The sequence below is a fragment of the Thunnus albacares genome, chromosome 1, assembly GCF_914725855.1.
Source record: "Thunnus albacares chromosome 1, fThuAlb1.1, whole genome shotgun sequence".
Lineage (NCBI taxonomy): Eukaryota > Metazoa > Chordata > Actinopteri > Scombriformes > Scombridae > Thunnus > Thunnus albacares.
In genome coordinates, this window is record NC_058106.1 from 6,181,569 (window position 1) to 6,202,866 (window position 21,298).

Genomic DNA, 21,298 nt, shown 5'->3' on the forward strand with positions numbered 1-21,298 from the left:
CAGATTCTCACTGCGGGACTCTGGCAAACAAAATCATACTGCCCACCGCTGGCAAAACACATCCTATGATCACACAGATGCTTTTCACACACACTGGTAGGCATCGGTCACCTCTACAGCTCGGTGGGGAGTTTTCTCTTATTCTTTTGTTGTCTCTCTCACTTCCTTGTTCTCTCTTTCGATCTTTATTGTCTTATTTTCTCCGTAGTGAGGATTAAGTGCATCTCTCTGCCTCTCTTGGCCTCTCCATTCCATCTCCCTTTCTCCCACTGCAGTAAAAACAGAGTATGTTCATTATCCATCTTTTTAGGCTTGATTAAGTAGCCGCACAAACGCAACGAAATAACACAAAACACAGACAATAATTTGGACCGACAGCTGTAATTGACAAGATCTGCACATGTGATGCAAGAAGGGAAATACATAAAAATCAAAGAAAAGGCTGGAGGAGAGCAGAGGGAAGAAGAACTATCATTTGCTCAATTAGCATTGGCACATTAGTAAAAGCACAATATCACAACTGCACAATTGGCTCGTCTCCCTTCAGGACACGCTGCAAGACATTCAGAGACATTAGCATAGGGGGAGCTAACGAAGAAAAAAGACGAGAGGAAAGGAAATTAAAAGAGCAGCACATTTTCAAAGCGTCGGTTGTACCCGATGTCATTAAACATTTATGGAAGTCTCCCCTCAATGTGATGAGCAGTTTGGTTGTAGGGAAGATGTGTTGCGGAACAAGTCGGGGGGGAAAGAAGTCACACTTTTATTTTGTTTGCCTTCTATCTGCCTTTATTTCTTACAGATAAGAGACACATACACTTCTCTCTGTCTAATTTAGTTTTTGACTTGAATAGTGAAACAAAAATAAGTGGGAGTTCACTACTTGAGCTCCTCATGTGCTTTTATCAACCTTTAATACTAGAAGCAGGTCACCAGAAAATGACACAGAGCGGCACTTTGCAAAGAAATTCCCTGCATGCTAAAATCCCATAAAAATGTATTGAAGTTACAAGTCTTTCTGCCAAGAGAGGTGAAGCTATGTATGACTCATTTGTAAAAGAAAAGGCATTTCTTAAAAATAAAGAACAATGTTTCTGTTCGTAAACACAGACCAATTACATAGTCACAATTTTTTTTAACCATTTACATTTTAAAATTTCCCTAGTCTGTACACTATGAGTATAACCCTGCTAGCTTTGTGCTACCATTTCCAAAATCCCTGTCACTACTTGAAACAACAACAAAAACAAACTCCGAGCTAGTAACCTGCACACTGAAAAGTTATGTTTGTATTTTTTATCAGTAAAAGTCTTATCACTTGATAGTGGGTGCAGGCAGACCTTGGAGAAAGGTCCAGCGTTGACCAAGATTTCCCCAATTCCTGCTCAACTTAGTTGTATTTTCATGCTTTAATTTTTTTTACCCACTGAATCAATTTCTGGGTGACTGGCCTGGAGTCTCCCAGCATGCACTTGGTGAAAGGCAGATAAATAACCCAAACAAGTGCATCACATTACTACCACAGTTTAATGTAACTAGATAATCCAACTGAATTGCCTTTTTTCCCCACTTTATTCTTTAGTCTGACATTATTCATCAGTAAGAAATGCATCCATCCTACCAACCCAAAATTTCAGTCATCACAGAAGCTGCAGGAGCAGTTAACTTAAAGTTTGTCATGTTGATTGAAGAAATATCTTAATGTAGGAGATGTCATTTCTGTAAGTCAATGTACAACAGTGTGTACAGATGTGTAATTCTCATCCTTGTTTGTCCCCATATTTGTTTGGAATGGTTTTTGACTGTGGCACAGCACCCTACATAAATCTGATTGGCTGAGTTTCACCAACTGGGAACATCTATTTGAATCACTGAAAAAACTCTGAGATATGGGGCGGTGATTCAAAGATCTAGCAACATTGTTGTGAACCATTCAGAATTAGATGTGGGTTACACAGCCATCCTGTGTTAGTAGGTTGACTCAGAAAGACCAGGTTAGAAACAACACATTCCTTTCCAAGTTCTGACTAAATTAAGGCATTAACCCCAAACTAGTAAAGGTAACAACTTCTCTTTCTTTCTTCTATTATGTCTTATTGTCCTCTATGCTAACTCTAGCAAAGAAAATAACCAAAGTAAAACCACCAAATGGTGTAGACATTGCCTCAGCTGACTGCACTGAGGATCTACCTTTGCCGTGGTTAAACTTGAATTTTAATGCCCCATTTACACCTGGTATTAACATGTGATCTGTATCTGGATGCCTCATCTGGATAATGAATCCAATCAATGGGTCTTTACACCTGCTATTAAAATGCATTCTCATTTTCTCAGCTAGCCAACATTGTCATCAGATCTAAATATGCAAATTAGCTGTGTGGAGCTGGTGGACTTGTCAAGAAACATGTCGCATCCCAGGTCAAGGAAACTGCTGCCAGGAACCAATGTCATTCACTTTTGTGCAAGGGAAGACTTCTAGTTACTGCTACTCCTTGTAGTATTTATGGAGCTTTCTTTAGCTGGCATTAAGAGACAGGGCTAAGTGACCTTTCAACTTACTGAGACATTTTTTTTTCTTATAAATGTGGATTGCATTTACACCTGGCTGAGATCCCATCACATTGCGAGCCTGTCCACCTCCAAATGTGTTCTGGCCAATCTGATCCCATGTTGATCACAATGAATTCCGAGTGTTTCTACACCCACATTAACATGTGTTTCCCCTTATGCACGATCTGATATCACCATGTTGGTGTTGTTCCCACGATATCACAATTAACGTTACTGCAGGACCATCCTGCAGGACCAACTGACCAAACAAGTTGTTGTGATGTCACAGCTTTTTGACTCGGGGAAATAGACCCAAAAATACAAAAGTGTGGCTCTTTGCCCACTCACATGCATACTGTATGCAGTGGGGAACAGAAGGTAAGCATAAAAAATGCTTTCTTTAATAATATGATAAGACATTTTATTCCCGAGATCAATCTTTAATATACACCTTTTCCCATGGAAGTGTGAAGCTCTAACCCCATTAGTCTCATGTGGCCAGATATTGTGACTGAAATATCCCTGACCCAATAGTTCTTGAATCAAATTGAATCGGAAATCAAATCAAATGGGGACATTGGGTGGTGGGTTAAACGAAAGAATGGAAATAATTACCATAAATTACCAATTACCAATAAACTGGCACATGGATGTAAAATTTGGCTTAAATAAAAGATTACCTATGTTGCTAGCAGTATTAGCCCAGGATTAACTTGCATTTTTGTCCAGGACCATCATATGAAAGTTTATCATATTTGTTTCAGACATCTGTTTTAAACTTAACGAAACATTTTCTTTTATTAGAGTTTCCAGAGGACCAGAGTAGAGAGCTTGTGAGACGCCAGGGAAGACAGCTGTGAATGGTGTGTCTCTCACCTGCTTTCTGAGTCCCTAACTGTACCTACCAACACTGGCTTTCACAGCAAAACATAGTTTTCTTTCCAGTGCAAAGGACTAAGGCACACATGATGCTGGGTCTTTACAGTTATTGAAAATTTAATAATAAATGAGTTTAGAATTTGTATTAATCAGTGATTATATACACAGCCTGGCCTAATTCTTCCAGCAATCCAGAGAGGCACCACACAGTTTAATGTCAGATGTCTTATCAAAGTATGACAAGATATGTGATATCAGTACAAAGAACTGTAAACAAGAAGTAAGAAATCCAAGACACTTTAAGTGCTGAGTGTATTAAATTTTTCTTTTTTCATGTAGAGATGCTGTAATGTGTAAGAATACACTGATTCAGTTTTGGATTTAAGCAGTGGCTTTTAATTTACTGGACAACTAGAGGAGATGGTTCATATTTGTATAGTGCACACATGAAACATGTACAGTAGCTCCTACTGGTCCCATAAAATGAATTCTTCATCATAAATCACTGTGGTATTGTTTTGTTGGATTTGTATTCATCAGTGATGGTGTACACAGCATGGTCTAATTCTGTCAGTAAAAAAAAATCACTTGTGTATTGTACCCCCTCCTGTCATTGTTAAAAGCCTATTAAAATGCTAAATGTCTTAAATAAGTGGAGAGAGTTATAAATACCTGCTGACTTAAAGAAATAATGTGTTGAATGATGTTTTTCCCCCTTCAAGTCAAATAAGGATGTGGATTGTTATGAATCATGGGTGGTAATTAAATACAATACATTTGCAGTAAGTACACAAAAAAATGTACTGTAATTTGGAATTTTCACTGAATTAACTCAGTAACACATTAAGACATGTTGAAACTGTCTTGTAAAAACTGTAGGTTATCAATTACACTCTAATGTTTCAGTTTGAGTTGAGTCCTCTGCACACGGCACAAAAAACACCCAAATTGTATGATAGTATCATTGTATGTATGTTATTTAGTGAAGTGTTTCAACACTTCACTGAGTCTTAATGACACAAAAAAAATCCAACATGCTATACAGTAGAATGTATTACTGGAAACTTGTGATCTTCCACTATTGTAGGTTTAAACAATGCTTGATCACACAACAGAGTTTGTAAAAAAAAAAAAAAGATGAATTGATTTATATGACAAACTGGTTTAAAATGTTATATAAATGTAAGACACATTAGGCCAGTTTTATTATACTAGCCCCTTCTTGTTTGTTAAATTTGTTTCCAAAAATGCTACTCATACTCCATTAAGAAGGCTTTAGACTTGCAATAATTCTCTTAACTGTATATATGGCTGTGGTGAAGCCGAGATAGGGTAAATTAAACATTGCCAGCCGTAGCCTTTTACCAGAACATTTTACCATAATGAATCTTGAAGAATCAGGGTAAGATTGCCTGTATCAGTTGGTCACTTAAAAAAAAATACATACCTGACATTATCAATAACAACATCTATCACCTGAATGAGTAATCCTATAAGTATGCAGTAAGTACTAGGGGTGTGCCCGAATACAAATATGTTATTCGGCAAAGCACAAATAGTGGTTATTTATTAATATTTGTTTCATGCAAATACTTTAAAAATGATTTGTTTTCAGGAAGAAAAAAAACCCATGTCACTATCACTATCTCAGTCTCTCTCTTCTGCTACACTGTTACATCTATCAGCAGGTCTCAACAAGGGGAGTCACATCCACCTGCTACATGATGCATACTTCCTTATTTGGACATCACTCCTGGAGTTGGGGGTGTTCCCCAGAGATAAAGCTGAGCTGCTGACACATGCAAAGTGCTCCCAAGAGACTTTCCATAACCTGTTTTTCCACTTCTCCTTTACACAAAGTTAGGTTGTAAAACATAGACAATAAATGAAAAGTGCAAAACAAGAATCGTCTTTGAAGTTCTTCCCCACACATTACACGGTGTGCTGTCTCTGTGTTATGAGTGTATAAATAGGTAGAGGTCTGTCTGCAATGAGCGATGAGTAAAATATTAGCTCAGTAGTCAGTCATCTATGATCTGAACACTTGTAGCACTTTACTTTTCTAAAATTAAAAGCGTAATAAAAACAAAAAAAATGATTTTTGAGCCTCTTTTCACTTATATTTAAATACAAATACAAATAATTTTGCTGCCTCAACAAATAAAGATAGAAATACAAATACTGGGCTCTCTGCACATCCCTAGTAAATACTCACACTTACTGCACACACAAAGCAGAGTTTTGGAAACAACATTAAGCCGTACATCCAATCAAAGTTTGAAGATTATATTCACTGTATAAAATTCCTCAAATTTCATAAAACTATATTAAGACATTCACTTTGTCACTATCTATAGCATGGTGAAGTCACAAAACACTAAAAGTAGTAGTAGTTTCCTGTTAGCAGGAAAAAGTGGATGAAAACTTCAACAACAAAGAGAGAGTATACCTTTTATTAATTTTGAAGAAGATAGAGATCGTATAACAAAAACAAAATGAAGAATTAATACATTTGTGCATCATCTGTACAAAGACTAACCATCTCTTCTAATCATCATAAAAGACAGCTTAACACAGCTGCTTAAATTCAATTAAATTAATTTTGTGTTTTTGTTGACATTGTCAGAAAGGTGATAATTCTACTTATTTATTATTGAGGTTGTAGTGGGTGGTGGTGGTGTGCTCGAGTGCATTATTCAACTCTTGTTCCTGTGAAGCACTTTGTGAATTTCATTTCTGTGAAAGGTGCTATACTAAATAAACTTATTATTATTATTATTATTATTATTATTATTATTATTATTATTATTATTATCATCATGATATTGAAAAGAGTTCCTAATATAATTTTGTTCACCCTGAGGGGGTGGACAAAATATGTACAGGCTTTGTAAAAGTAGAATTTATGGCAGAGCTGTTGTATAGGATTGCATTAGATTGCACAGGTGTTCCTAATGAAGTGCTTGATGAGTTTATGTTTCATTATGCAAGCCATTCTTTGTATGTACAGTTAGGACTCAGAGAGCAGACATGTGAAACCCAGAAAAAGCATCCAAGGTGAGCAACACGCCATCCACAGCTGTCCTCCCTGGTGTCTCACAAGCTCTCTACTCTGGTCGTCTGGAAACTCTGGAATAAAAGAAAGTTTCTTTAAGTTTAAAACAGATGTCTTAAATAAATATGACAAATGTTCAAATGATGGCCCTGGAAAAAACATGCAAGTTAATCCTGGGAAAATACTGCTAGCTACAAAGGAAATCGTTTATTTAATCCAAATTCCACATCCATGGGCCAGTTAATTATATTTACAGTAATTATTTTCATTATCTCATTTAACTCACAACCCAATGTCCCCATATGATTTGGTTTCTGATTCGATTTGGTTAGGGAAATTTCAGTTACAATACCGATTTTGCTTGGACACGAAAGAGATTCTCAGAGAACTAATGATGTAAATTGTACAAAGAACTCTCTAACCTGGTGCATTATTAAAAATATTAATGTTTACATTAAGAATTGACCTAAAGCAGTTACATTAATGTACTTTTTATTTGTTAGTTCGGTTAGCCGTTAGTTCTGTTAGCTCCATTAGCTGTTAGCTCCACTAGGCATTTGAAATGCACAGTGTATTTCAAACGGCTAACGCACGTTAGCTGTGTTGTGGTGTCTACGCGGCAGCTGTCAACAGCTCAAACTGCTGGAACAGTCTGACAGCAGCGGGAGCAGCAACGCAGTAAATTACCGTTAAATAAAGATAAACGAGTCTCACCAAAGGCTGGCCACACAACATTAACAGGGTTAGAACTTTATGCATCCACGAGAGAAAGCATATATTAAAATATTGATCTCGGGATGAAAATATCCTATCATATTATTAAAGAAAGTACTGTGAATGCTTACCTTCTGTTTCCCACTGCATACAGTATGCATGTGAGCGGGTAAGGAGCCGCGCTTTTGTATTTTCCGCCCCCCCCCCCCCCCCCCCCCCCCCCCAAGTAGCAAAGCTGTGACATCACAACAATGTGATTGGTCAGTTGCAATGACGGTCTTGGAGCACCATTAGTTATGATGTTGGACTAACACCAACATGGTGATATTAGATCATGCTTCTCCTCATCCAAATAACGTTTCCAGACACTGATTGCATGTTAATGCCAGGTGTAAACTGAGTATAAAAGTCCCGTGTATAGCAGGTTGAGTTCTGGATCCAGCTTTTTGTCCATGTGGTCCACATGTTTTTGCCTTTAACACTGTTTAGGAAACAGTAAATCTGGGTAACATATGAGTGTAAAAATCTGTCTTAACTCGCTTTTAAGTGCTGTGTGAACAGAGCCTTCACAACAATATCACATACTTCCACCTGTGATTATCTTTCTTCCCCTCTGTTAAAATATCTGTTAATACTTCACTATGTTCTCTCTTATTCTTTCTTTCTTTCGTCTGTGTTTCATGTCTTTCCTCGGTTGTCTTACAGAGTGCCAGGTTGACACACAGCGACCTGTCACTCCATCCATCTCTCTGTTTTCCTTTAACGCTGAGCCAAAATCACCCAGCGCCAAATCAGCCCTGGATACACATCAAACTTCCACTGATCCATGTGCATACTTATGCTCAGACACACACATACATGAATGCACGTGTCCACATGGAAATTTTAACTCTATCTGCTTACACACCCTTAAGCATGCACACACACACACACACATACAGTGATACACATATACTATATACACTCACACAGACGAATATGCTCACAAACATATATGCATCTACCCACAAATACATACTGTATGGGGTACCAGGTGTGGGTTACACACACACACACACACACACACACACACACACACACACACACATACATAAAAATAAAGTAAGTGTGAACAACTCTGTGCACAAAATATATCATCCAAACACAAAACACATGCTTGTTTATATGGATTTCAGGAGCAGATAGTAGATTCTTTTGGTCTGACAAATACACGTCACAAAGATATTCACCAGTCAAGTCTGTAGCTAGTTCCAGTCTGGGATGATCAGAGGTGGAAAAGCTGCATGTCAAGTCAAGTCAATTTTATTTGTATAGCCCAATATCACGAATCACACATTTGCCTCAGGGGGCCTTACAATCTGTACAGCAATACAACATCCTCTATCCTTAGTTCCTTGATTTGAATAAGGAAAAAATCCCCCAAGAAACCCTTTGATGAGGAATAAATGGAAGACAGCTCAGAGACAAAGACAGACACATAGATGTTGTGTATATAGAATAGACCAATATACCAAAATTACAGACATACAGCATGGATAAACAGGATGAAAAAATGATAGATGTCAACACCCAGTTCATCAAATAGCAGTGTAGTTAGATAAGTATGGGTCATATATTCATGCATACTCCTGGAATTTGATCAGAAAGCCTCTTTACAATCAGCTCCGGTTGAAGATTTTCCATCAACAACTGGAGATCTTTTATCAATTCTACAGTCAAACTGAATCATATCATTCCAATCAGAAGAGGATGGCATCTGTTTTAAATTAAAGGTTTGGTTTATTAGAACTTGATTCTTATTTTCATTGTTGTGGACATCATTTCTGTTGGTTGTGATATCATTGTACTCACTGAGATCTAGGAATACAATACAATGCAATAGAACAATGTTGGCCAGTTTAAAACCTCTTCTATGTTGCCCCCGTCCGACTTTTTTTTGGTTACATTTACACATGTAAGCTTTGTATTTCTTGTTAGATGTCATTCAGCTTGATGGCAAACTGAAGAAACGGCCTTTTCCTGCCTCATCAAAGTCTCTCTCCTGGAGATATATGTTGTGGAAGCAGCATATATCATAAATTGTTCTGCTTTATTCTTTAGTTTTGGTTTTTTTTTTCTTTTTTTATTATTTTTCCATTTTGCCGTTCCTTTCTGATTCTGTTGTTCTACACTTCTTAAATCACAACGAGGCTGGGACCTGTGTGCCATGTTAGAGTCTGGTGGTGCAAACATCAAGAACGTGAAAGGATCTTGATCACACAATCGCTTTGGGAACGCATGGCTTGTGGAAACAGATGCCATTATTGTGGTTTTTTTTTTCTTCCCTCTTCTCTTTTCAAAATGCTGCATTGGCCGGTGCAAATTGCAGATAGGGGGACTTTGGGAACAGACGGGAGTTGTTGCTGCCCTGGGATATTTATTCCAGGAAAATTTTCACTAGAGATATTGTATGATCTCTCCTTAACTCTGACAGAGAAAAAGAGAGAATGCTGAGGGAAAAATAAAAATTGTAATCACACTATGCTTGAGGGAAATACATGCAGCTCGAGAGAAAAAAAGGACCATTAAGTCCAGAGACTTTTACTTGTGAAAAACTGAAAGGAAACTAGCATTGCACTTTAAGTAATCAGACCATGTACCACTGAGACCATAGGAACAACGTGTTAATGCAGCTTAATCTCTAATGCCGAGGGGATACACACTGCACACAGTTTGACTAGATGTTTCATTCCCAGACTCAGCTGGTATTACATTATGGAAACAGGGATTTGGAATTAGACTCATTTTATGAACATGAAATGCACAGTGATTTACAACAAAGCAATACATGTGTCAGGGCCATCAATATAAAAAAAAGTGGATACAAAAGTGAAAAGATCAGCTTTTCTGAAAGAGTTTTATTCAGACATAGTCTTAGGCTTCTGTATGAAAGCTGCACTGATCAGTATTTGTATATTACCAGGGGCCGGGCCATGTATAGTGATCAACCCACACAGTTCCCCTCAGCTGAATAGACCTTTTAAGCCTTTTTTTTAGCTCATTATTTAGTTTTGTGTTTTTTTGCCCCAAAAATCAATCAAAGTCAACCCAGTTTCCAGCAAAAAGCCTAAAAATCCCACTGAACGCTACCTACTCACCAAGCAAAGTTAGTGATTAGATGATGAAGAAAGTGGAAGATTGAGTTAGTAGAGACCAAAACATAATTTAAAAGGAAAGTTAATATGTACCTTTTTACATTTCTCAGCTATCTAGAAACAGGACTTCATATGATTATTAATGTTTATTTGCTGAATGTGTAAATGGGAAAATGTTCTTTAAGACATCTGCCAATCTGACAATTTTATCAAGCGAGATATCAGATGTTGTATTTTCCGCCAGGTCTGCTGCCCCCAAGCGGCCAGAAAAAAAAAAAAAAATGAATGCAGCTTTAATTATTAATACATCAATATTGTCACATGCTAACTGATGATTAGCTGTTTGGCAATGCAAATCTTTCTTTGCATGTGGAAAGCTCAACTAACCAATGCTTAACAACACTGAATTAAGTGTATGCGATGTGAAAGGAGTCGCTTGTAGAGACAAACCACCAGAAAATGATCACCAGACTCTGCAATTCACTTTTCGTTTTACGTAGCGTTTTAGCGTCTTTAAGCTCATTACTTTGGTTTCAGAACAAAAAGATGATGAACATAGCGTAGCATTTGGTTACCACCTCAGGAGTTGGTGGTAACCAAAACTAAAAAAATGGAGAGTGAATATTGGTCTGACATTTATCAAGTAGCCACAAACACGACTCCAAATGAATGCTAATGTTGCTCCGTGTCTACTAGACATATAAATAGTTTGCTAACATGTTCACCACAACATTTTATAGGTATGTCAATGTTGTGCTTATAGCTTATTCTGCTAATTAATACTGCTTTAAGAAATTAAGTGGAAATTGGAAATAGAATGAATCATTTAAACAGTTTCAGGACAACGGTGGTTGCAGATGTTGTCCTCATTGGGCACATTTGATAACTGCTTGTGTATGTCTGTGTGTGTGTGTGACGGAGCAGACAGTGAGCAGCCAGTCCACAGGCTTGTAGACAGGGTGTAGGAGGTGACTGATGACCACCATCACATCACTATCAGCTCTTCATAAGACTCAATAAACACACACTTGCACGCACACACACACACAGACACACACACACACACACACACACACACACACAGAGCACATAGCAAACATAGAAGATAGAGCTTTGAGAAATATCACACCTTGGATAGATAAGCATATCTGACCTGAAAAATCTGAATTTGAACACAAGAAGTACACAAAATATGCTGTAAACTGCATTTTCAAATTAAGATTTGGTCAAACGATACATAAGTGAGTTTGGTTCAGCCAGGTACAGTATTAACTCACATGTACAGCAAATATGAAGTCTGTATATTTTTCCATTGTTCTCAAAATGCTGCTTTTGCACCAATTGAGCTCCATTACGAGTTCTATCAAATTAGATCTCAGTGATGAAAAAAAAAACAAAAAAAAAAAAAACAATCAGGCAAACAAATCATTCTTTGTGCAGAAGTCATTTTCATCTTCATTCCCTCCTTCCCTGCGTGGCATTAAAGCTGCTCACTCTTGAGTGTCAGCAAACTGCTCTTTCAAACAAACAGCCCTCTGAGTGAATTACAATTTTCTTTTCTTTTCCTGTCTTTTCTTTTTTTTTTTTTTCCTTTGGCTCTCCTTTTTCTGACGGGCCACTGAACCCTTTCCTTGGCTGTGTATGCACCAGCAAACATGCTGATACGATCTTAAAGGTCATGTTCTTTTCACGTTGACAGAGGCCTTCCAAAACTTTGATGAGGGGGTCCCTCTAAAGGATAGCGCTGTTACTCTGCAGCAGTAGTAGTAACAACTAAGGCTGAGGCCAAACTGCAAACTGATTAATGCGCTACATCAAAAGCCCTTTTCCTATTCAACCTGCATTTCTGGGGGTAGTCATGCTTATCCAGGAAGGCCCGTCAGCCCCCGCGCTCCTCGCTTCCCGATCCTATTCATTGAGATGTAAAAGGATAAACTGATTATCACTGATGAGCAGCACTTGCATTCACTTCTGGACCTGCTACGCCATCCAATCATGTAAAATGAGCTAAAAGCTAAGTAGATGTCCTTCTGATGGACTCTTTATCATGTATAGCGATGGAAACAGGCCGTTGTGTGCAGCTAATGCAAACAGAGGACAAGTGGTTGCAGGTGATTGTTGTGAGTGAACACGACAGTTAAATAAACTTTTATTTCATGAGAGTGTTTCGGTATGTAAGATGTGTATCATTCTGCAGAAATAGCCGCTCAAGAAGTACAAGCAGGTATATGTGAGTGTGAATCTCAGCACACATCTCTCTGTGTATGTGTGTTTGTGTCAATGTTGGACTACTCTCGCTCGACAGCTCCTCTCTTCGCTGCCTTGTTTTTAAAAGGCAACCATAATGGCCGGTAAGGACAGCCTTAAGAGCTGCTGGCAGCTTGAAGCTTGACGCAACCAAAGGTCATTGATTCCCCCCCTCCTCAACGCGTGCTCTCTCCTCTTTCTTTTTTTTTTTTTTTTAAACAATTCGTCGAGATTTTGGCATTTTGTGAACACACACAGGACAGCTCACCGACAAGCCGACCTTGACAGCGAATTGGATAAATAAACCTTCAATTTAGCCGCTCTCCTCCTCTCTCCTTCCCCAGCGCAGCTCGCCAGCTCAGGCAGCGAGTCCCACCGGGAGCCTTCACCTATCCATATCGTTCAGCCCACGCTCGGCTCGGCTCGGCTCTCCCTCCCTCTCTCCCAGCCTGTCTAGCAGAGCTGCCCTCAGCGCTGTGACAAACACGGCCTTAAAGATAAGCTAACAGCCCCCTTGCGCTCCAGTCAAAGTCAATCCTCGTGCCGCGTCAGAAATTTAATGCCAATTCCTTCTCTCAACCCCGTCCATCCCATTTCCGTAGCCGACACCGTACCCTCCGCCTCTGTCTATGCCTGCCTCCATCAAACCCTTTCAGGAGACACAAACACACAGGGCAACGCAGACATGCACTGACATGCATGCAAACACACACTTCTCCATACCTATCAGATGGGCTTCACCATCCCAGGGGAGAAGCAGGGAGTGAGAGCACTACTCCATAACGGGTAATGACATGGCATTTAATGATACTGTCCAAAATGATCCGGGCCTCTGCCGACAGCTACGGCTGCTCTGCATGGAGGCCGCGCAGCCGTGGAAAGCGTGATAAGCCTGGCTGGGCCTGCTGTATGTGTGTGTGTGTGTGTGTGTGTGTGTGTGTTAGTGCGTTCGCTGTTTCCTAACACGGCAGAAGCAATACTGTATCTTTCACTCGTCCTGTCGCCTGATAGGATGTGACATATGCCGCCGCCGCCGCACACCGCCGTCATTCCTCCCATCGCTTCACCTCTCCACCCCCTCTCTTCTTTTTTCTTCTCATTTGTTCTCCTCTACTCTTCTCTCCAGCGCTGTTCTCCTCTTTTCTTATTTATTCTTCTTTACACTTTGTAGAGAAGAGCTTTTCCTCAAATAGCTGAGTGTGTTATTATGAGCAACACTTCGGTGGCAATGGATGATTATGTCACATGTCTGTGTGTATTTCTTTGTTTGGGTTGATTTTGCTGGTTTGCCTTTGTGTGCATTTTGAGTATACTATTTCTTTTTGGTGGTTTGCATGTTAGTTTGCGTTTTCCTTCATGTGTATCTTTGTGCTGATCTGACCTGTGCTTACCACTGATTATATACTACCTGCACCTGTACACACTTTAATTACATTTTGAAAGCAGTAATCCCTGCAGGCCCTGTGGAGGCAATGGGCCGACAGGGCAGCTGTGAAGGCCTGCTGTTAGCAGCGGCTAGGACAGAACATGATGGAGATGGCAGACATGGCGGGATATGACAAAAGCTGGAGGTGAGGATCAGGTGTGTGTGATCAATGGCCTTGTTTATCTCTCTAGAGCTCCTAAGGACACTTTGTGGTAAGTCCACGGGGTTAAGGACAAGGTTCAGCGGCGATGCAACACCATGGCGACAAGAACCCGCCGGCTGAGCTGTGCTCCTCAGGCTCCAAGGCCCGATGTCATTTCTTTGAAACAATTGCCAGATGGACAGAATGGGATGGACGGGAGCAAGAGTGAATGGCAGGACGGAGGAAAGCCTTTTAACAGAAGCAGAGGAAGAAGCGACATGCATCTACAGGAAACTTGTGCCTGGCCATGGGCAGCAGGGCAACGCTGGCTGGATACTGATGGTCACTTTGTTGTGTTTCGGCCTCTTCAAAAGCTGACAGAAGGACCCTTTTTTTGCTAAGAATCCTGCCCCTAATTATTTTAACTATAGCTTTTATTGTTTTATAGTATTTTATTGAAACTGGTCTTGCACATTTTTACAACCTTTCATCATAAATCTGTAACCAACTGACAGCCTGTGTTGTTCTTGGGTGCTATGCTGCTTTTCACCCAATTTAAAAGAACGTGCTAGCTTGAGATCCTAGAGTCCCAAAACCCAGGTGGCATAGTTGGTTTAATTTATTTAATAATTTATTTTGATCCCACAAACCACCAGCCACTCGTCAGTCATGATCACAACAATAATGCAGGCCAAATAGTAACCAGTCTGAACTGGTTGCATTGTGCTGGTTGTAATGTACTGTATGTGTGACAGAGGGAAGAGAAGGAGACACATTATAAGTTTGAGAAAGAGACAGAAGAAGTCAAAATATAAAAAATCTACAATCTATGTAAGAAAACACTTAGAACTCCTCAACACCAGCTGCTCAACCACACGCTCATTTCGATACGGATGTCACATGGACATTCCCTGGCAGAGGTTTGCTGTAGTGTGATGGTCACTGGCTGTTGCTCTACTTCACATTTCCAGCTTTCAGCCCGACCTGGAAGCTGCAGCAGACACCATCTTATCTGATCCACCGCTTGAAAGAGATCCGATTCACAAGACAAAGTGCATATGTTTCAACTTAAGAGTGAGTTTGCACCGAGAGGTGATGTCACACAGTTTAAAGCACACTATGCAGACTGTCTGGACGGGTGATAAAGGGTGGTGAAAGCAGGAGCATATGGCAATGAAAATGTCTTTAGGGTCTAAAGTGTTAATCCAGAGGAAACTGTACTGAGAGCTCACATAAATCAGCTGTCAATCACACAGTGCCAGTGTCTTAACGTGTCTTACCCTTGGACGACAAAAGCTATGGACATAAAGGGTATTCATTATTATTAAATGTACAGCTTTACAGAAAATGTTTCTGTGTTCTCTTATGCTTTTTTAATCCCTCTGGCTTCGGTGTGTGTTGGTTGTCTGTTGATTTGTGTGCCACATTTTTTTTTTCAAACAATCATTTTGATTGCAAAAACCATCCTGGTTAAATAAGCTTTCCAAGAGGTAAAAAAAAACAAATTGTGTAATGTAAGGTAATGCAGGTACGAATAAATCTTACAGTGGTGAAAATGTCATAACTGAAATGGATTCAGAATGCCAATACAAATAATGGGAAGACTCCAAGTTCCAAGAGGAACCTCCATCACTCAGTGAAAGATCTTCATTGTATTGAGTGGCTGCGGCAACTGCCCTGATTCTAACTTCTGCTGGCTACAGGTATCCTGTCCAGTTTTGCAAACCTGTAACTGACATAACTGCAATTATCCCTGAATCAATTCTGAATCTGACCTGCATGACCTGTTAATGTAAGACCCCTACCCTGAAACGGACCTGTAATAAAACAGGCTCAGAACAGGCTGCTGGTGTAGGCATTATAAATAAATCATAATACAAGATAAATAACAACACAGTGATACATGCAGATTGCAGAGGTTAAACACTCGCCATTTTTTCAGTAGCTTATGTTCACTAAAGTGTCTGCCTGCTCACACAACTTGTTGGCAGCGGCGCATGCACAGATCTCTCCAAAATCCTGCATGTTTTACACACTGCATGTATACTATATCTAAGAATCTAAATCTACTGACATGACACAGGAGTTTATGCACAATTTTATGCACCGGTGAGCTGTACCAAAAGATTATACAGAGCTCATTTAGAGTATATTGGCTGACTTTTTTTTACTTTAAACAAATTTCAGACAAAGACAACAAATTAGAACTGGTAAAATGATGAAACGATAGACATAGTCAATCAATAAATGACTGTTGATGCCTGAAAAGAATAAGATAATAAGATATAAAATATACAAATCCTTACTGTAGGTACTGAAATAGATTTGTAGCTGTATCAGCTTGACTTTGCATACCAGTGTACATATTCCTTGTGCCTTTCAGAATGTGTGTGCATAGTCTATATGCATGTGTGTCACCCACTTGACAGTCGTAATGACACCTCGGGGCGTTGAGAGTAAAACACAACCTCCAGCTAAAGCCAGTCTGGCTGTGATAATGAGTGGCTTGCTTTAAGTGCGCTGACAGACGGAGAAGAAATCCATGTAGGCAACTCCATCAGGTAATTAGATTGAACCTACAATGCCAGGTAATAAGTGTTTAGGTAGAGCTAACTGCCACCTTTCTACACTTCAGCTGCATTCATCCTCGAGCAGGTTAAGTGCAGCTTTCTTAAGAGGGAAAAGAGTGGAGAAAGAGGGCTGATACCGGTGTGTGTGTGTGTATGTGTGTGTGTACAATAGGCATGTGAGTGTGTGTGTGTGTCTGTCTCAAAGAATTGGCATTACTCCACATGACATTGATCAGAAGGTCCTATGTAAATACAGGCATTAACAAGATTTGTGTTTCCTCGCCTGTGTGTTTATGTACGTGTGTGTATGTGCATGCATGACTGCATGTCAGGTGTGTGTATCTCCAGTGTATGAAGCCCTGAGGGCAGCCCAGGGGCTCGCCTCCAGCATCTGTTCTTACACCGACAAGAGCAAGACACACTAAGACTGTACCCTGCAGCCAAGCTATCAAAACACACACACCCTCACAGCGAGAGAGAGAAAGAGTGCGAGCCCACTAACCTTTTCAAAAATCATGCATGACGTTACAAACAATTATAGCGAGACAACCTGGCATGGAATGCCAAGAACTGCAACACTCTTCTCTGTCTTACAAGGCCGCTGCTTTTCAAAGACTACGAGGAAAATTCAGGAGGAAAAAATGATGTAATATGAATCAGTGGGGGTCTGGGAGGTTCTTTGGTGTAGACCGTGGTGGAATCATTCACTGGATTCTCCCGGACACTCCTTTCCTGTCAGCGGCCTTACTCCCTCCTCCCTTATGCCTTCCTTCCTAGCATCTCTGCTACCCTCACCTCCAGGGTTCCTTTCCTTTCACCTCCTTCGTTTCCTTCTCTTTACTCAGTATAATGATAATAAAAATCTAATTCCATCAATGCCTAGAATTTTATCAGGTTTCCTGCATAACAGCAATACACAACCATTTTTAAAAACCTAAATCAAATAAAATTCCAGATTCCAGATTAACAAACAGGCTTGTAGGCAGTTTTGTTTTCTTAAAACTTCTTCTTAGGCAGCACTTGACCCCAATTTATGAATCTCTTCATTACCAGCTGGCCATCTTTAAAGTGGTAACAATGCAATTTGGTGACTCACAATACACAGATTAAAATGAGAATGGTAAAAATCTCGTACTTGGTTTTAGTCACACCTTTTAGATCGCACGTTTGCTGTTAATATTGACACCTTTTTATCCACCTCTGCCAGTTTAAACTGTGGAGTGCCCCAGGGCTCCATCCAAGGTCAGATTTTATTCTCTGTGTACATACTGCCCTTAGGTCAAGTTTTACATTTTATTTCTTATTTTTATGCATACGACACACAGATATACCTATCCTTGAGACCTGGTGATTCCAACAGCCCAGCTTCTCTTTTAAACTGTCTTCATGATAGCAATTGTTGGATTGCCAGCAATGTTTTACAGTTAAATCAGTCTAAATCTGACATTTAAATATTTGGAGGTAACAAACCACATGTTTGTGGCTTTGCACCAAGTCTGCAAATGTTAAATCAGCAGTAAGAAATCTAGGTGTAATTTTTGACTCAGACCTCACATTTGAACCACACATCAAGAAAACAGTTCAATAATGCTTTTTCCTCCTCAAAACAATCACCAAAATAAAACCCACGCTCTCTCACCATGACCTGGAAAAAGTTACCCACACCATCATCTTCTCCAGACTTGACCATTGTAACTCATTCAGGGCAGGATTTATACCACGGGCAAACAGCCGTGGATGCCCAAGAGTGTGGCCGTAATGCCTCTTCTAAAATTAACTACCCACACGGCAGTCTGGCATGCCCTGTTTTCAACTGGCCGTTGTGCCCTTAAAGGAAAATTGCAGATTTCCTCATTTAAAACTATAAATGACGCATCAAATAAACAAACTCACATTTCCCAATGTCTCCATCATCATGTTGGACATCAACAGTAGCACGAGATTTCTCCCACTCCCAGAAATATATGTGTAACGTTAACATTTCAGCACCGACATTAAAACACATACATATGTCCATATCTGTCTCTCCATTCTCTGTAAGCAGACAAAGACAGATCAAGAGAGTCTGTGGGCTGTTACATGACTTGCAGATATCCTTGAGAAGTTTCTCATCAGTGTGTTTAATGTTTAATGTGTAAAAAAAGTGTTTTAAGTCATTTTTGTGACTGCTCCTATGATCTCAGACTCAAATTCTAATAGTCGCATGGGTGTTGTAACTTGTTCAGATTAATTTTGATCATCCTTACCCATTTATAGACTTCATTTTATTATTAAAATAACAACACAATAACAATTAATTTAATGAGTTGTTCACATTTTATGAAATCAATCAGACAGTATTTTGTGGAAAAGTCAAACATTGAGGGTACAGTTTTAATAAACTCAGTGCTGTTTTTCAATACACTGACTCCTAATTGTTGATTGTGTACTGTTTTGTCTTAATACAATATAATAATAACTTATTGTTATTACACCGTTGGTTTTGGTCTTGGTGCCCTACGTTCTGGCCATGATGCTCCAATAAATTTGTATTTATTAAAGGCCAAAGTGGCCGTACCCTAAAAATGACTTAATTCCAGGCCTGCTCATTACTCGCAAGAATCAACCAAACATTAATTTCCCACCTTCAGTTGGTCCAAAATGCAGCAGCTCGGCTTTTAACAGGTTTTAACAGACGACATCGCATAACCCCGGTCTTGGCATTGCTCCATTTTACTTATCACCTTTAAAGCTATTCATGGACTGGCCCCTTCATACATTTTAGACTTGCTGACTCCTTATGAGCCAGTGCGCAGCCTTAGATCCTCTGGCAGGTCTTTACTTACCCTTCCAAACTCCAAATTTATAACAAAAGGGGGACCAGGCCTTCTCGGTCAGGGCCCCAAAATTACGGAATAGCCTGCCAGAGGATCTGAGCCTCGCAGACTCAGTACACACTTTTAAATCTCTTCTAAAAACTTACTTTTATAGATGTGCTTTTATGTGATGTCGTCTTTCACTGTCTTTTATCGTTTAGTACTCATGGTTTTATTTTCCCCATCTATCTCCTTTTCCTTTACCTCATTCACCCGGGCATCATTGTATTTTGTTTTAACGCTGCAATTTTAAAATGCATTGATTATTCATATGTACTTTCGCTGTGTGTTTTGTGCTTATAAATGTGCAGACAATGTTAAGCACTCTGTGAACAATGTTTTTATAAAGTGCTATATAAACAAATAAATAAATATTATTATTATTTTATATTGCTATCACATCACCTAACCTGCTATCATTCAGCCACCCGCTAGTTGCAGCAGTTAGCAAAGTTGTTGCTGGACGTTGCTCTGGTTGATAAAGTAAAACGACTTGTTCAAAACTAGCCGATACATAAAAAGAAAGGTGAGCGGACTGAGAAATACTTTTCATTTTGCCCAAGACAAGCACAAGACCATTGGATTTGATTTGTAGAATCAGTGGCCATAATGAAGAGTGGGAATGCAGAACGCCACGTATGACATCAAACATGCTCATTTTGAACAAAACTATCCACAGAACACAGAGGTAAAACTGAACTAGTCGTGATATCAAGCCTCCAGCAGAATAATTGTAAATCAAACATTTTCAGTGATGAATACAGTGAAGTACTCATTCATGAACATTTACATCAGTGTCTCTGCCAGACAATCACACCTTCAGAGCCCAAGTGTTCTGCTCGAATTGGACCGATGTACAAGTTTTCTCTCTGAAAAACGTAGTTCATTTAATCTGATTGTCATGGTGTCATCTGAACAATCAAAATACATTTTGATACTTTTCATTAAATTCTGGGTATTTCATTTAACTTGTTGTACACTTGTGGTGTTCCCAGTCAAAAATGACTCATTACAAAATTAATGGGTGCGACTACAATAAGTGTATAAAATTGAGTTCAGGCACATGCCCATTCATCAGATGAACATACTTCCTTTCCCAGACCCCCACATGCATGTGTGTTTGAGCACACACACACACACACACACACACACACACACACACACACACACACACACACAGCTCACTCCCCTTCTTGGCTTCCATGACAATCTTTGGGGATTCCTTCCCCAGTAAAATCTTTCCCAGCACATTCACAATATTGTTTCAATAATATATAAAACTTTTTTTGCAGCTTTTTTGAGGCCTTGCTCACAATTCATTCTGTGGCAGCACAATGACCAAATGATATACTGCATGCAAGGCTCTTGATCATATCTTTGATCATGATTTGATTTTAAAATCAATCTCCTTGCCAAACTTTGACACAAAGTAGTCTGTGATAAATAGCACAATATTCATCTCAGTATTTGTTATAGTCAAAGTCATCCACACATTATGCTTTTTTTTTTACTCAAAAACAAGTTGAATGAAGCTCAGGTCAGTGAGGCCTACAGGCCATAAATAGCAAATAGAAGTTCAAAACTTGTAATATTCACAAGAACTTGAGTTGATAAAAAGATCTAACACAACATAAGGTGATAATATATGTATTATTATGGATTTATAATCAGCTATACACAGAATTAATTCAAATGAAACAAACACAACAGGAGGGTTCAGGAGTTG